At 39.7% G+C, this 18,513-nt stretch overlaps 1 protein-coding gene and 1 long non-coding RNA gene across 5 annotated transcripts in view; one reads left to right on the top strand and one right to left on the bottom strand.

The window, feature by feature from the left end:
• The window catches only part of GAREM1 (GRB2 associated regulator of MAPK1 subtype 1), a 196,211-nt gene that overhangs the window by 166,839 nt on the left and 10,859 nt on the right, over nucleotides 1-18,513 (bottom strand). The window lies entirely within an intron of this gene.
• LOC141373744 (uncharacterized) lies at nucleotides 6,874-18,318 on the top strand. Of its 2 annotated transcripts, XR_012380051.1 has the most exons (6): nucleotides 6,874-6,922; nucleotides 7,364-7,450; nucleotides 7,638-7,745; nucleotides 8,750-8,900; nucleotides 14,543-14,671; nucleotides 18,073-18,318. It is a non-coding gene; the product is annotated as an uncharacterized lncRNA (long non-coding RNA). The 2 variants fall into 2 exon arrangements; XR_012380050.1 differs by having other exon boundaries at nucleotides 7,364-7,745.

Raw genomic sequence — 18,513 nt, 5'->3', positions numbered from 1 at the left:
GAGCATACGGGATGTGGCAGTTTCCAAGTCACCTGCATGTCCTAAGCTTTTGCCCTCTACTCAGAAGCTTTGTTCATTGTGCAGATAAGAGGCTGATGGGAAGAGAGATGCTTTCATTAAAAGATCCCAAACAAATGTTCCCAGAAAATGAAGATATTGTTCTAGAACAGAGACCAACTGTTCAGGTTAACAGAGCGAGAGTCTTCAGTACTACACTGTCTTGTATTGGCTACTGTAAAAGAGAACATGTGTATTCTTCAGCTCACAATAGCATTAGGCTTAAAAAAATGGAAATTAATCACTGTATGTCAGTAAGTTGATTCCCCCAAATGACCAACGGAAGACACAGAAGAGTGGAAAATGGAGTTTTTTTAAAACTCCTCATGTAATTTCATGTGGACTGAAACACCAGAAATATTTTAAAGATAAAACAGCTGGAAAAAGATGGATAAGCCATTATTTAAAAGTAATCCATACAAAAATCAACGCAAATTGGAAAGACATGAACATAAGAGTTAACACTATAAAAACTCTTAGAACGACATGTAGAAGTAGTGTTGTGACCCTGGAGTAAGCAATAGGTTTTGTTTTTGTTTTTGTTTTTGTGTGACACTAAAAGCGTAGTGACAAAATAAAAAACAGAAAAACTAGAAATCACCAAAACTTAAAATTTTATGTTTCAAAGGACGCATCAAGAAAGTGAAAAGATAACTCACATATGGGAGAAAATACTTTCAAAGCATACCTGAAAAGGGCATGTATCCACAATACACAAGGAACTTTCACAACTGAACAATAAAAAGGCAAATATAACCCAATTAAAAATGGGCAAATAATTTGAATACACATTTCTCCAAAGAATATACACAAATGGCCAATGAGCACATATAAAAGATGCTCAATATCATTAGTTATGAGGGAAATGCAATGAGGTATCACTTCACCCTCTAGACTATGGCTATCATTAAAAAGACAGACAATAAGAATGTGCAGAAATTAGAACCTTCATACATTGCTGGCAGGGATGTAAAATGGTACAGACATTTTGGGGAAGAGTCTAGCAGTTCCTTACATGATTGAACAGAGTTACCGCATGACCCAGAAATCTACTCCTAGGCATATATCTAAGAGAAATGAAAACAGGAACACAAAAAGTTGTACACGAATGTTCATACCCAGCAGTATTCATAAGAGCCAAAAGTAGAAAGAACACAAATGTCTGTCAATTGATGAATGGATACATACCATGAGATAGATCCATACAGTGGATGATTATTCAGGCACGAAAAGGAACGAAGTACTAATGCGTGCTACAGTAAGAATGAACCCTGAAAACATGATGCTGTGTAAAAGAAGCCAGTCACAAAAGACCACTTATTGTACGAGTCCATTTATACAAAAAGTCTAGGGCAGGCAAATCCATACAGACAGAAAGTAGATTGGTAGTTCCCAAGGGCTAGGGAGAGGAAGGTGAGAAGTGACTGCTAATGGGTACACGGTTTCTTCTGATGGTGATAAAAATATTCTGGAATTAGACAGTGGTGATGATTATATAACTCCATGAGCATACTAAAAACCACTGAATTGTACACTTTAAAGGAGTGAGTTTTATGGTTTGTGAATTATTCTCAATAAAGCTGTTAGTAAATTAAAAAAAAAAAAATCATCTACCCTGCAGATAGCATGAGGCTCAGAGGTAGGGATCTAGAGTCCTGTTCTGTTTATGTCCCCAGGCTTGCTAAACGCTAGTGGCTCTTTGAGCCTTAGTTTCTGTGTCAACTGCTTGACTCATGCTCTGGGTTGGAAGGCCCTCCCCAGCTTCGATGAGGTGATTCTTTGATCATGCCAGATCTCAAAACGCAGCAACAATCCCACTTCCTACTTGGGAGTCACTAGAGATTTCACATTCTATCCTAATGAAGGTACAGTCATCACATGAGGCATAATTGTCGAGGGAATTAATACTTCCCAAAATGAAAAAGATCAAAAAGGAAACAGTAAAACCAGCTGAACCAAGCCACCCCTGGAAAGCCCAACCACCCCACAGTGCCAGATAACACCCCAGTTCTTTCCAAACTGCCCTGATAAATTAACCCAGCACTGGCAAGGGAAAAATTCTCTGTATCCCTTTTCCTAGATGGACTGGTTCAAAAATATCTATACTGAATGTACACGTTCTTATGGCACAAGCATTTAAAAGGATGTAACTTTCACAGGTTAATACAAGATCACATCCAGGTAAAAGGTGTTCGAGACACAGAAGAACACAAGCCAGCCCTCTTCAGCTGGCTAATTCCTATCTGACTTTCAAGACTCAGCACAGGCAGCAAGTCCTCTGGAAGCATACCCCACACCCCTTTCCCAAGTCCCACCTTTATGCCATCCCAGAACACCACAGATGGGAACAAGCAACAGTTTGGAGGACATCTCCACCTGGACTTCCCACCACCAACTCAGGCTTAGCATGTCCAACCCCTGACCTCATCATCTGGTCTCTCCACTACCTAACCCAAGCCTGTTTTCTTATTTTTCATTTTGGAGAATGGCATCACCATCTGTACAGACTAATGGATGCAAGTGGAAAACTCTACACACATTAGTAAAAAGGATGTATTATAGAGTTTTTTGAAAAGGTAATACAGCTTTCATTCAGGATCACACACACGAAAAGGCCAAAAAACTATTATAGATTTTCCTGAGCACCTTTTAGGCACAAAAGAGAATATATTAAAAAGTAGCATGTGTACTATTATTATGTGTATTATTTATGTGCAAAATAGTTTATCAGAAATACTTAACAGCAGTCTGCTCCTCAAAAGGAGTTACAGTTGGTCCTGGAACAACACAGGGGTTAGGGGCGCTGACCCCCCCTATAAATAGAAAATCTGCGTATAATTTCTGACTCCTCAAACACTTAACTACTAATAGCCTACTACTGACTGAGCCTTATTGATAATATAATCAGTTAACACATATTTTGTATATGTCTTACTGTATTCTTATGATAAAGTAAGCTACAGAAAAGAAAATGTTACTAGAAAATCTTAAGAGAAAATACATTTATAGTACTGTATTGTATTTGTAAATAAATAAATAAATAAATAAATAAAAATCCACATATAAGTGGGCCCAAGCAGTTCAAACCTATGTTGTTCCAGGGCAAATAGTATATATTCCCCTACTACACCATTCACATTGTTACTTGAAAAACAAGAAAGAGAAGAAAAAAGAATGGTAGAAATAAAAAGTTCTGTCAAAATTATTTCATATGGTAAATTTTGAATTCATGAATCAATAATTTCTTGCCTCTGAATATAAACCAGAGATCTTCTGATGACATACGACTAAGTCAAGATGAATGGCTGAAGCTAAAGACTCCTAGTTAAAAACACTGAAGTTCTGTGTGTAAATATAATTTAGTTTATTTTGTAGGATTTAATGCACAGTCATCTTACTATAGCATAACAAATGATTTCCACCTCCTAAACAGTTCAAAATTTCTACAGTAAATCTCAAACATTTAATTAGCATATATAATAATCCCAGAGTTAAATCATATAGATTGAACTAGATTCATTTTTCTAGCAAAAAAAATAAGACCATGGTCACATGACAGAAATTATTCTCACAAATTATCCTTTCAGTAGCAAAACCATGTTATCCCAGGAAACATATTGTTGAGGTAGAGTTTATGGTGCTCATCAAAAGAATTGCTCTAAGTTCTAAATGACACTTTGTCACAAGGTTACCACAGCCTTCAAATTAATTCTATAACAGACGGGGATGGATACTGAAACAATGATACACAGAGCTGTGCAGTAGAAATTTCTATTTTTTTTAAATACAGTAGTAATTATTCCTTTCAAACAACTGATTACCCAAACACAGTAAATGATTACCCAAATATTCTCTCCATTTCTCAGATAGCAACTTCCCCATAGGATGTATGTAAAACATACACTTGTAAAATGAATCAATCACCTTTATTATAGAATTCACGGTTATCTACTGTAACAAAAATTTTATTTTTATGAATCAAAAGAACCATATTCTTCATTTTCACTTCATTTCATATAATCAACACACATCACAACAAGACTAGGAGGGAGGTATTACATCACCTCACCTATGGACTGGTTGTCCATATAATGTTCTGTCCAAACAAGACATTTCAAAGAGCGAAAGAAGCACTATTAAGAGTTATGCTGAGGGCTGCCTGGGTGGCTCAGTCAGTTAAGCGTCTGCCTTTGGCTCAGATCAGGATCCCAGGGTCCTGGGATCGAGCCCTGCATCGGGCTCCCTGCTCATCGGGGAGTCTGCCTCTCCCTCTCTCTCTGTCCCTCTACCCCCATTTGTGCACGCGCTCTCTCTGTCTCAAATAAATAAATAAATAATCTCTTTAAAAAAACAACATTTATAAAAAAAAATTAAGTTTTGCTGGGGCAGGAGGTACAAACTGGGACTATCTTAGACAACCAAGATCATCCATACAAGGAAACAAATTCAGAAAAGTTCTTTAATTTCCTGAATTTACACACAGGGTCCAGAGAGAATTGAGGTTGAAACCCAATTCTGACTGGGGTCTAAAACAATAACCATTTCCAAAACAAAACAAAAACCAGGAGGAAGTCAACTCATGTAGCACCAGTACCTGTGTTGCATATATTACTAGAATCGTGAGCTCCGCAATATGACTTATCCAGGCTTGAGTTAGTCTTGCTTCCACTCACACTCGCTCCAATCCCCTTGCAATTCCTATAATTATGCTAAGTAAGTACCCATGGGAGTTAAATTTTCAAGACACCAGGAGGAAGAAACACTACAAAGTGCAGAATGGAAACAGAAAAACCTCACCTTGGTGAGTGTTACCAAGCACAATCTTCCAACAGTTACAGGGGAGCGGTATCTTATTAAGGGACGTTTACTGTATACATCATCCCAGGAGGCTCAACTGCCCCAAGACATCAATGCTCTAATTGTACTGTATATACAGAGAGCACTAAGTACTTGCAATCTTCTGCCTTTGCAACTACATAGGCTGTTCCAACCACCAGCGTGAACAAACAGCACTCACAACTGTTCACACAGATTAACAGTATCTGTTACCATCTCATTTACATTCAGTAGGAAGCTGTGAGTGGGTTTCCCGTAATTCATTTACATTTGCTACGCAAATTATTCTTCCATGTTTTAAGCCAAAGAACCCCTGAATATGTATCACCAAATTTAAGACCATTGTTTTTCTGGTTGGAATTTGGTACGTATGGCTCTAATAAAAAATCGGGCTAGGGGCCCCGGGTGGCTCAGTGGTTAAGCGTCTGCCTTCAGCTCAGGTCATGGTCCCAGGGTCCTGGGATTGATCCCCGCATCAGGCTCCCTGCTCCGCGGGGAGCCTGCTTCTCCCTCTCCCACTCCCCCCGCTTGTGTTCCTTCTCTCGCTGTGTCTCTCTCTGTCAAATAAATAAATAAAATCTTAAAAAAAAAAAATCGGGTTAATTTAGCTGTATCAAAACATTCAAGTAAATTCTCTATTTTCAAATTTTAGTTTTGCATATTTAAAGGTTATTAAACAAAACTGTTCATCATATAAATTTCTAAGTCATAGTCCTACTGTTATGATGACATATACTCCTCTCTATATTACAAAAATCGTTTCTTGGCTTTATAGAAAAGTAAACTTTTTAGAAATTTTTAAAAAAGATTTTATTTGAGAGAGAGGGAGAGAGGAAGAGAGCGCGTGTGCATGCGCAAGCAGGGGCGGGGGGGGGGGGGGCAGAGGGAGAGCGGGACAGCAGACTCCCCACTGAGCAAGGAGACGCCAGGGGCTCTATCCCAGGACCCTGAGATCACAACCTGAGCCCAAATCAGACACTTAACCAACTGTGCCACCCAGGTGCCCTGAAAAGTAAACTTTTTAAAATAGGAAATATACACACATTAATGCAACTTTTCCTTTTTTTATCCTATCAATTTAGTGGTGAAGTCTAGGTAAACTATATCTGTTTTACATGAATCAATGAATGCTTTAATTACCTCTCAGGATTGGTAAAGATTCAGTTCTCCCAAATCTACTGGACTAGTTGTAAAAAGGTGATAGAATGCTAGCACTAAAAGATAAAGTACTAAATTTTAAATTTCTTGAGGACGGCGGGGGGGGGGGGGGGGGCGGACCTAGACTTGGTTGTGCCTTCCATCTGAATTACACATCACAGGCATGTTCCCAAGACTGCCATTTCTATTTCTAGACAGTTCTTAGTGACATTAATGAAAAGAGGTACTCTGGATAATCCAGGAAACCGTGTAATTTAGAATTTATGTTGCTGAAAATCATTATGTGTAATTACTGAGGTGGTTTTGCTTTCCTGATTCTATGCTATGTAGTGTTATACTAAATAATAAAGTTTATATTGACAAAGTGGACTCTGAGAGGGCACTGGAGAACCTGGTCTGGGATGAAAATTATGCGGTTTCACAAATAGGTCAGGATACAACCAATAAACAACTGTATACAGTGTTGTTAAAGGGGTTTATTTGGGGATCCCTCCTGCCCTGTTTTCAAAGAGCTATCTACCATTTATTAAACCCACTGTTAAATGAGCGTACAAGAGACCGGGTCTATGCCCACATTAGTTTCTCCAAAGGTACATACATATCTATCTACTTTCACCTATGTAAATAAATAATACTAATCTCAAAGAAAACCGAGTTAAGAGCAGATGGCTTAGGATAAGGGTTGGCAAACTTTTTTCTGTCAACTGCCAGAGAGTAAACATTTTAGCCTTTGTGAGGTATAGTCTGTGTCATAACCACTCAACTCTGCAGAAGCAACCATAGACAATATCTGATGACAAGGGTGTGTCTGTCTTCTAGTAAAACTTCATTTACTTAAACAGGCAGCAGGCCACGTTTGGCCGTGCCTTAGGTAAGCTCAGTGATATTTGGTGGGGGGGGGGGAGAGGAAGGGGGAAGTGGATGGGGGGCTCAAGTAGAGCAAAATCAGAATTGTGTGCATAGTGCATGTTTCGGTTTTTGAGAAGCCTTCCCTACTACTTTCCACTCCAGGGTACCTCCCCCCTCCCACCCGGGTCAAATCCCATCCTGAAAGCTATCCCGTAAACTGAAGATTTTACAATAAAATAATAAAATACTATGATGAGGTGTGTCTTTCCATTCCTAATGGCATCAGTGGCTGTCCCGTGCTGCACTCCCACGTGCCCCATGGCAAGCTGGCCACCACGTACTGTGCGGTGATGAAACACACGAGCTTGGGGTTCTGAGTCCTGGGCTTCGGGAAAGAGGTGGGGTGGGCAAGACACACTTTGAAGGTATGTGAAAAACTGTTTATACACATGTCTATTTGCAGCTTTCATCAGATCTCCAAAAAGTTACGCAAGAATCACTGCTCAAGTTGTGCTAATCAATACACAATGTAAAAATGCCGCCCAGTAGAGTGAGTACTGGGGGAGAAGGGGATCGGCTGCTGGTGTTGGAGCCTAAGTGTGAGCACACACCGTGATCACATCTCTTGTGTTCTCGTCACTTCTGATGGCACCAGCCTCCCTTGGTTTCCACAATATTTGCTTGGATCCCATAGCATCTGCTATTTCACTCTATAACTAAAACACACTGCTCTTCAGTTTCAGGATAAGGACTTGACTACAGGCATGGGCTCTGTTGACTGATGCACATCAAAAGCAGAGCCTCTCGGGGAAGAAGGCTGGAGTTTTGCCAAGTCTCACCCCAAGGTAAGTGAAGGATATTACTATACTTACGGGTTTATGGGTTTATGTATAGAAGTACCACATATATGAATGTGCAGATGGAGGTAATGTGTTTTACCTGTCACATTCCACCCCAAGTCTTTCTTGTTGGGGACGGTGGGAGAGGAAGACAACGGATATTTAAAATAGAAAACCTGGGCGCCTGGGCGGCTCAGTCAGTTGGGCGTCTGCCTTTGGCTCAGGTCATTATCCCAGGGTCCTGGGATGGGGTCCCGCATCCAGCTCCCTGTTCCACAGGGATTCTGCTTCTCCCTCTGCCTCTCCTCCCATTTGGTCTCTCAATCTCTCTCTCTCAAATAATAAATAAAATTTTTTTAAAAAATAAATAAAATAGAAAACCCACCTTAGTAATTCCCAGTGTCCAGTTTAGTTCCTTAAAAAAAATAAATAGAAACCCCACCTCAGTTAATTCCCAGTGTCCAGTTTAGTTCCCATCATCTATTAACAGTTCTGTGGGGCTGTTGTGGTTCTCGTGACTTCAATCAGGGCAACCAGGCCCATCATCCTGGGTACCTTGCCTGTTAGTAGTTCAGTTCTAATAAAGATGATTGACAAAAGGGTTTCTCATTCTGTAATGTGCAATATAAGTGGGAAAAGACTCCTGTTGGCCTGAGAATTGGGAGAGGCAAGCTAGAAGAACCGTTATAAGTTAGAACTGACTGGCTGCTGGCTTCACTTTCCAGCTTGAGCTTAATTATTGCCCTTTGCTCAACCTCTGTTCCTTGTAGGTTGCCTTATGTCAAAGAGTACCTGTGAAAATTAAATGAGATAATGTACATAATGTATTGTACAATAGCTAGCACCATAATTAGTCCTCAATAAATGTTAATTATAATGATCATCCAGGAGTAAACACCAATGACGTATTCTCCCAATGTTTGGGGAATACAGAACAGTTACTTTTAATAGTTTTATGTGTCTTGTCAAGAAGGTAAAAGCTATAGCTTTGTTGTTCTTTTCTTTTTAAGCCTTCACAGTTTAGAGCTATCAAAAAGTAGAAGTTCTATGAATACTTGTTCACCTCGAGTGTAAAGACCAGAATTACCATTTTACCATCACTACTATCATAATTCTGCAAAATTTCCTTCAGAGAAATAACGGTGACATGCATTAAACCAGGTTTGTTTTTTTCATTTTCCTGAGAAGTACATAATCTTGAAGGAGGAAAGTTTATTGGGGGTAATCACATATGCCTATATGAAAAGTTTAAAGAATGAGTAATTTAGGTGTAGACCCCAATGGAGGTTGGGCAGGCAAAAGCACAAGAACCTTTTAAGAGAATGGAGACAGAAAAAGCATGTCTCCTTATGTAGATACACTGGGCCAATAGGGAAAAGTGCAATTTAACTACCTCCCTTTGCCAGTAATTGGAGCTATAAAAAGAGTATCATTACAGCAAGGGTAAGCCCGTATCTTTCTGTTTGAGGCACAAGCAGTCAGAAATTTTAAAAGGATTCTAATTTTCTGAGTACTCAGCAATCTTAGTATCAATCAACTTGTAACTGTTCTTCAGATCAAACTACAATAACTATTCTTTGCAACACTTTTTCTTCCCTGCTGGGTGAGAAAATTGGCTGAAATCCTACTGCAAAATCTAAAGGCACCTTTTAAATTACTAAATGCTAGTCAGTGATTTTGGAGTCTAAGAAAGCTAAATTCTGCTTAAGTGATTAATTCAATTCCTATGCCAACATTTACTTAAAATTATTTAAAAGTTATAACAAACTGCTAAAAAAAATACCGCTTAGGGTTGCAACATTCATAACCACAAGCTTATTAACCTTGATCTTTTACCATCATTAGCTCAGCTTCTATTCCCTCCTGATCAATTCACTCCTGTGGCTTGTTCTATGACCTTTACATTGAAATCTTCCAATACTCTTTCTCTAGCCCTGAACGCTGTCAAGATGCAAGCCCAGATTTCCAGTTCCTTCTGAGCTAAATTTCCCTGAAATAAATACCTCAAGTTTAACATTTCCACAAATTAGTATGCTGCCTTTCCACACCTGCCCCCACAATGATCGCTGGAGTCACATTCCCAAGTATAGGGAAAGACTGCACATCTCTATCCTCTTGAAAGTTAGGTGTGGACGTGAGATTTGCCACTAACAATGGAGTGTGAGAGGGACACAAGGGACATCACTTCTACATAGAAGCCCTAAGGGGCCAACACATGATCTGCCATATTCTCTCTAGTGCCTCAACAAGTGTGGAAGCATACACAAGGGCTGGGTCCCGCAGTGAGGGTGAGGACAGGGCAGAGCCCCCAGCCAAATCGTCATAAACACGTGGCACAAGAGAGAAATAAGCCTCTGCTCTTTTAAACTACTGCTATCTCAGCATTGGTATCACTGCCTACCCTGGCCTAGCCTGACCAATGCAGCCACCTGCAGCCTGCCGTTCTCATCTCTGATAAGGGCATCAGCACCCAAGCCAGTAAACTCAGGACTACTGAATGCTTCCTTCTTCCTCATAGCCCCCATATCCAAACGTAAGTCCTAGAAATCTGACCTTTGAAATATTTCCAATTCACCCCCTCCTCTATATTCCCATGGAACTATTTCTGGTTAGAGGCCATCTTTCTCCTTGATTATAACCCTACAGCTTCCAAATATTGTCATTCCAGTATCCCAAATTTTCCTACTCTAAATGATCTTCCAAAATGACACCACAACGACCCTTCTATAGAAATTAAATATGATGGGGTGCTTCCCATACTGAAAGCCCTTCAACATTTTCCCACTGCTCATATTAACAAACACTTGAGGAGCACTTTTGTAAACAAGCACTGTGCTGGGTACTCTGGGAACAACGATGAGTCATTTGCTGAACACTGATCTTCACACTGAGATATGGTGACATAGCTGTTGTAGAATGTGTTGCTCAATACCAGTATTTAGGGAAGTATTAAAGCTTCTTGGACAATTTATTCTTTTTAAAAAAGATTTACTTATTTATTTGAGAGAGTGTGCGTGCACGTGAGTAGGGGGAGGGGGAGAGGAAAGGCAGACTTAGCTGAGTGTGTGGGGCGGAGGTGGTTCGATCCCACGACGCTGAGATCATGACCTGAGCGGAAACCAAGAGGTGGACGCTTAACTGACTGAGCCACCCAAGAGCCCCTAATTTATTCTTAAAATAAAAACTAGAGGGCACTCAAGTTGAAAACTTGACTCAAATTCTTTTTTTTAAAGACAGAGAGCATGTGAGCGTGAGGCGGGAGGGGCAGAGGCAGAGGGAGAGAGAATCTCAAGCAGGCTCCATACCCAGCGTGGAGCCCAATGCAGGGCTCTATCTCATAACCCTGAGATAATGATCTAAGCTGAAATCAAGAGTTGGACACCCAACTGCCTAAGCCACCCAGGTGCCCTGACTCACTCAAATTCTAAAAAGTTTTCTAAATTCTAAATTCTAAAAAGTTTCTCTCTGGAGACTGCCACTGCCATTAGTAGCTTACCTGTTATTAGAATACAGATCATTGTAGTTCATTATTTACTAATTTTTATGTTGGAGTTCACCAAAATTTCAGACCCGAGTGGATTCTGTGGCAGTCTACAGGCAAAGCTAGTTTTACTGCACTTTGCTTTATTGTGCTTTGAAGACGATGCAATTTTTTACAAGTTGAAGGTCTGTGGCAACTCTGCATTGAACACACCATTTTTCCAACAGCATATGCCCACTTCGTGTCTATCACCTTGTGGTAATTTTCACAATGTCAAACTTCTTCATTATTATATTTGTTATGGTGATCTGTGACCAGTGATTATGACTTTCAGAGAGCTCCAATGATGGTTAGCATGTTTTTGGAATAAAGCACTTTGTAATTAAGGTATGTACCTTGTTTATTTAGAGATAATGCTATTACACACTTAACAGACTACAGTATAGTATAAAAAACAACATATATGTACACACACTGGGAAACTAAACAATTCATTTGACTTGCTTGATGGGGATAGTCGCTTTACTGTGGTGGTCTGGAACCAAACCTGCAATATCCCCGAGCTACGCCTGTATTCTGTTCTAACACCCTTCTGTTATCTGTGTCCTGGAAGGGGGGGGGGCACAAAAGGCTAAGGGCCACCAGTTTAGCCACAAGATAAAGGTCAAACTTCAACATGTTACAGCTCTTCAAAATCTGCTTCCAACTTGCCTTTGGGGCCTTGTCTCCTAACACCCTCCATCAGCTGCCTCTGCTCAGGACGTTCCTAACCTCTTGTTAGAAATAGCATTCCCCTTCTTCCAAACCCACCAAAACTCTACCCGCTCTTCCGGGACTAGCTCAGTAGTCAATTAACATTTTCTGTGAAACTTTCCTCAAGAGCTCTTGGCAGTATTAAGCTGACCTTTAGAATGAAGCATTTCAATGCTTATTACATGTTAATAGTTGTCTAAGAATAGACAAGATGCTAAGTCAAAGAGCAGTCAATAAAGATGCTCCCAGCGGGCCTCTGAACTCCAAGGTCAGGACTACATTTATTCACATTCGTGTACCCAGCACTTAGTACTACGCTTATAAGACAGCAGGCATGGGATCTACAGTTGCTAAATGAATACCATTATGAAAACCACATTCCATAATCCCACGTATGCATCAGCCTACTGATGGGTGCTAGGGTCAACTATTATTTTGAAAATCTAGAAAAGAAGGTTATATACTTGTAACTTCTAACTTTAAAAGATTATCTGTCATTTTTTTTAAAACTATAGGCTAGCAAAAATGGTGTACTTACATATGTTTGTGCTTCTGTGCATGCGTGTACTTACGTATGTATGGTAGTTTCCCTTGGCTGCCATAATAAATTTTCACAAACTGAGTGATTTAAAACAACAGAAATTTATACGCTCACAGTTCTGGATGCCTAAAGTACAAAATCAAGCTGTGGGCAGGGCTGCACTTCCTCGAAAGGCCCTGGGGGAGATTCTGTTCCCTGCCTCTTTCAGCTTCTTGTGGGTTCAGGCAATCTTGGTTTGTGGCTCTATCACTCCAGTCTCTGCCGCCGCCTCTTCTGTCTCAAGTCTCCCTCTGCCTTTCTTCTCTTGGAATGGCACTTGTCCTTGGATTTAGAGCCCACTCAGGTAATCCGGGATGATCTCATCTTAAGACTCTAACTTTAATTACATCTGCAAAGACTCGTTTTCCAAATAAGGCAACAAATAACTTACAGCTATTTGGACATGGACCCATCTTTTTGGAAGCCACCATTCAATCCACTACACTGTGAGTGTGTATGCGTGTGTGTTGTAGACTGCGCCAAAGAACAGTCCTCAAACCAGGCTTGACTGAACACATACATGTTGCCCAGGTGACAGTTTGGAAACTGCTAGGTGTTGGGAACACCATGATGAACATGAAAGACAGTGCCTGCCCTCATGGAGGACAGAATATGGTGGGGGATATAGAAATCAAGTTATTTTTGGGGCGCCTGGGTGGCTGAGTCAGTTAAGCGTCTGCCTTTGGCTCAGGTCATGATCTCAGGTCCTGGGATCAAGCCTTGCGTTGCGCACCTTGCTCCACGGGAAATCGGTTTCTCCCTCTCCCTCTCTCTGCTCATGCTTTCTCTCTCATTTTCTCTCTCTCAAATAAATAAATTAAATTAAATTAAATAATCAAGTTATTTCTTAAAGTTGAAAAATGTAGTATGAGGGAAAATTATACCATGGTTGTATAGAACAGGGAACCTCGCCTTACCTGTTGTTAAATGTTACATGTAACCCTGATATTTTCTCAATGAGAGGTGGATAGTTCAGAGAACATTCCTTGATTTTCAGGTTAGATTATCTCCCACCCTGTGCTGGACCATCCACAAAAAGTCCTTGTTTCACATGTGTGCTTCATACTTTAAATTATCTGACTCAAAGATACTCCATGGAACCATCATAGTTTGCATAATTAAGGACGTCATCCCTTGTAATACAGTCATTACTTCACAACAATCAAGAAAGAATAAACATGGCTGATTAAACTATGACATGCCATTCATTATAAGATGCATCCCAATTTCAGGGCTATTTAAATGCACACTTTGGAATTAGTGAAATATGTCCATTTCCATTTTCAAATACATTCTCACAATGCACCAGGACAAATTAAACAGCTTTTGATTAAATAGTATCACCAAATCTCAAGGTTCTTCCAGCAAAATTTTAATGCTGAGTTGACTTCACCCAGACTCAGAATATTTTTCACCTTCTTTCCATGAGGTTAATATATGTAAATATAATTCAGTTAAGTCCTAAAATAAGACATACCCTCATACACTGAGTCTCTTCTAAGCTTGAGATAATTTCAGAAGTCAGAGATTGGGAAAGAACTCTAAAAAAACCCCCGAACTGAAAAGCAGGAAGGAGTGGCTACTGGAATGATCATTCCTTCCTTGCCCAGAACTTGCTAACAGGTCACAAGGTGAAGAAAAGAGTGCAGGCACCTCTGTGGGAAGTGGGGCAGGGCTTGCAAATGCTTTAGGGGTAAGCTAGAGTATCCCCAAGACCCCATGCCAGGGTCCTGCTATACCCTGTGAAATGTACAAGGGGAAGAGAAGCCCAGACGTCTGCTCTCAGATGGCTTAGAAAGACATATCTAAAAAGAAATGTGATAAAACTTCTACACATACCTGCCTCCAACCTATTAAAAGTTCCTCATGGGATGCAGCATTGAGATTTTGTTTAGTTTGATGCAGAGGTCATGCAGGAGAAAAAGTTTCAGAGAATAATCTGTTCTGAGTCTCTTCTCACCCTATTTATTTTCTCCTTTATTTATGCAGTCTGGGTTTTGACACTGAGATATAAGGCCCATGTTGCCCTATGTTTTTCCTAAAAAGAGTTAATGTTGGTCCTTGAATGTGAAATGAAGAGGACTCAGGAAGACAATGCCATCTAGGATTTTGTGGGAGGTAAGGAATATGTAAGAGAAATTTACTTTAAGTCTTTAAAAATGAACAGATGTAGGACATTATGAAATTTTTTAACACACACATATATATTATGAATGGTGTGTGAGGGGTGCCTGGATGGCTCAGTTGGTTAAGTGTCTACCTTTAGCTGAGGTCGTGATCCCAGGGTCCTGGGATCCAGCCCCGTTAATGGGCTCCCTGCTCGGCGGGGAGTCTGCTTCTCCTTTTCCCCCTCCACGCTCCCCCTGCTTGTGGTGTCTCTCTCTCTCTCTCAAGTAAATAAATAAAATCTTAAAAAAAAAAAAAAAGAATGATGTGTGGAAAGGGCACCTTGCTGACTCAGTCAATGGAGCATGCCACTCTTGATCTCAGGGTTGTGGGTTCAAGCCCCATGCTGGGTGTAGAGATTACTTAAATATAAAATAAAATAAAAAATAAAAATAGAAGAATGGTGTGTCAAAGTGTGCCCCTCATCCAAAAAATAATGGAGGAAATACACTTTCAATTAAGTAGTCTAAAGTTGAGGGCAACTTGCAAATGCTTCTTAAATTCTGAAAGGCACATTCTCTGCCTCTCTCTCTCTCTCTCTCTCTCTCTCTCTCACACACACACACACACACACACACACACACACACACACACACACACACACGAACAGCAGCTTAGTAAAGTATCATTTTAAAAGAGTTTCTCCCCTGGAGAAAACTTATTGCCAAAGCATCTGGCCTATATTCCAGAAGGCATTTAACAAGTTACTATCATTTCCCAGACTCACCAGGGTAGCGCTGGCTTTAAAATGAATTAAAATTTTCTTTAGAAAAACAAATCTCAGGCCTCCCACAGCCACTGGAAAAGAGGAGTAAGTCAAGATTGGGGTGGCCCTAGCCACTTCTCTTCTTTGAGGAATAAAGGATTTTTTTCAAATTTCATTAACTGCAAGTATTCTTAGATCATAGCCCAATGCGTTCCCTGAAAGACAAGTGCAGTTGAAATGTCTTTTTTCTACTTTTAAAGAGCAAAATAAATTTGACAAAAATAGTTCAATTCAGTAGTTAAGCAAACTTTTGAGTAAATGGGCTGGCATAACAACAGTCTGGAAGAAAATAAAAATCTTACATCATATTTAAATATTAATTCCAGACAGATTAAAGACTTAAATAAAAAAACTTTTAAATCTTCCTAGAACATCTAAGAGACTACACATATATTCTAGGGGTCAGGAAGATCTTTCTTAGCCAAAAGTGAAAACACAAGAGACTTGTCTGTCCATATAAAAATTAAAAATTCTGAAATGGATAAATGTAACATAAACAAAGTCAATAGATAAAGGTAAATAAGGAAAAATCTCTCTATAATATACAAATAGCATCTAGAAATTGGCAAGAATGAGTCAACAACAGAAAAACCATCAAAAAGTATGATTTCATTTTGCAGAAGAGCATTCTAAGTGGTAAACAATCATATAAAAAGGGCACAAAATCACTAATAGCCAGGGAAATGCAAATTAACGTAGCTACAAGATCTCGTTTTGTATCCATTAAGCTGGCAAATATTTTTTAAAAACTTTATAATAGCTAATGTTGACATGGACTTGGAGAACTAGCAGTCTCACACATCAATGATGGAAATGAGAATTGTTACTGACTTTTTGGACAGCATTTTGGTAACATCTATTAAATCAATTCCACTTCTGTGAACTGCGATACTGGGAAGGAAGACCCACTTTCCCCTATATTTTTTCTAAAAAGATTTAGTTTTGATCTTTGCATGTGTGATTAAGAGAATCAGACAGCGCTATCAAAGATGTTTTGGGAGAAGAAGTAAAAGGTATGAGATAGGAATCACAGACTTCTATAGAAACAATGAGCAAATTAATGACTTAGGTATATTGAGGTTTAGTGAAGTATAATTCAGAGGCTAATAATTAGAAACAAACTGAACACCAATCAATAGAGGGAGTATTTCCACTCTGTGGAATATTATGCAGCTATGAAAAAAGAATGTTTTACACCCAATATTTCATAAAAATTCCCACGAGTGATATAACCAAAAGACAAAAAAAAAAGAATATAATCCCATTTTTATAAAGCAATGACACACTTCTCTTCCAGTATGTGCCTTTGTATGTGTATCTAATGACAATGTGGGATTATGTGAGAATGGAGAAAAGAAGGATATGTACTGGATTCATGAAGTGGGTTGGTGGATAGGCAGGGTTGGGTTGGAGGAATGGGGGTTGATGTGAAGGGAGAAAGCAAAAAAAAAAAAAAAAAACCTAAAATGCTTAGTTCATGTAAAATTGTAAGGGTGTGTGTGTGTCTGTGTGTGTGAATAAAGGATATATGAGAAGGGCAGCCACCAAAATGTCGATGGTGGTTATCTCAAGGTGGTAGGAGCTCAGATTATCTTTAGCTTTTAAATATTTCTATGTATTCAAATTCTTCATAATGAATGTATTATGTTAATCAACAAGGGAAATGAAGTTTTGGTTCATTGTGACAATTTTGAAACTAGATATTTATACGTAGTTCATGTATTTTCCTCCTTCCCTTCTCTCTGGTCTCCACTTATTAGCATAAAACTCCTGTAGTATCTATTGCACAGTACTTTTTTTTACAGATTTTATTTATTTATTTGAGAGAAAGAGAGCACAAACAGGGGAGAAGCGGTAGTGGGGAAGCAGGACTCCCCGCTGAGCAGGGAGCCCAATGCGGGACTCGATCCCAGGACGCTGGGATCATGACCTGAGCTGAAGGCGGCTGCTTAACTGACTGAGCCACCCAGGTGCCCATATTGCACAGTATTCAATTGCAGAGTCTACTCAGATTTGTATCTTCCCAACTGACTCAAGAAAAGGAGAGTGAGCAGGGTATCTGGGTGGCTTAGGTGTTAAGCATCTCTGACTCCTTGGTTTCCACTCAGATCATGATCTTCGGGTCATGGGATCAAGCCCCTGTGGGGCTCCGCACTCAGCGGGCAGTGTGCTAGGGATTCCCTCTGCCCCCTCACCCCGCGTTCTCTCTCTCTCTCTCTCTCTCTCCAATAAATAAATCTTAAAAAAAAAAAATAAGGAGAGTGAGGAGGAGAGGAGGGAGAAAGAAAAAGCGGGAAGGGAAGAGAGAGAGAGAAGACTGGGGGAGGGATAAAACAGTTCATAAACTACCTGATCTACTATAAAGTTAATTTGAAGCTTCCTCTTTGGCAGTAAAAAATAATCTTAAAGTCATCTTGTACTTTACTTTTAGCAACTGTCACCTCAATCCACTGATAAGTAGAACTATTCAGAGTGCTCTATGCCAAGTTAGTAAAGGGATATGCAATTTATTCCCCATCAATCACTGCCTATACATAGAGAATTAAACTGGGCTTTTTCCCCTTATCTGTGGTTCCCTTCTTCTTAGACATTACACTGAAGCTGACACTGACACAGATATTCAACAGAAGAAATGAAATGACATTCAAGCCATCATGTTTGCTTTTTCCCCTGATGTCTGGAAGCTGTCTGTGAATCTCTTATTATTTATTCTCTCACATCAGCACTCAGGTTCTAAGCTTCAACAGGCTCTCACATTGCTGTCGTCCACCTTTTGTAAAAGAGAGAATAGAAAACTCCAACTGCCCCAAATGTAGTAAACTTGTCAACTTATTCTTGGCCCTGAAAACCAAATAGTGATGAACCTTACTGCTCAGCTTAGTTTCATACAATGCACAGGAATTTATCAACAACAAAGTATCCATGGGGTCCTCTCCATGACTTGAATTCATGTTATGAATACACAGCATGGTTTTACCAAGACTTTCATGAGATTATTATATTTTATACAATGGAAGAAGATTCCTTC

The sequence above is a fragment of the Callorhinus ursinus genome, unplaced genomic scaffold (assembly GCF_003265705.2).
Source record: "Callorhinus ursinus isolate GAN/ISIS: 27379988/994484 unplaced genomic scaffold, GSC_fseal_2.0 scaffold11, whole genome shotgun sequence".
Lineage (NCBI taxonomy): Eukaryota > Metazoa > Chordata > Mammalia > Carnivora > Otariidae > Callorhinus > Callorhinus ursinus.
Note: the sequence above shows the minus strand (reverse complement) of the source record. Positions and strands in the feature narration are given on the sequence as shown.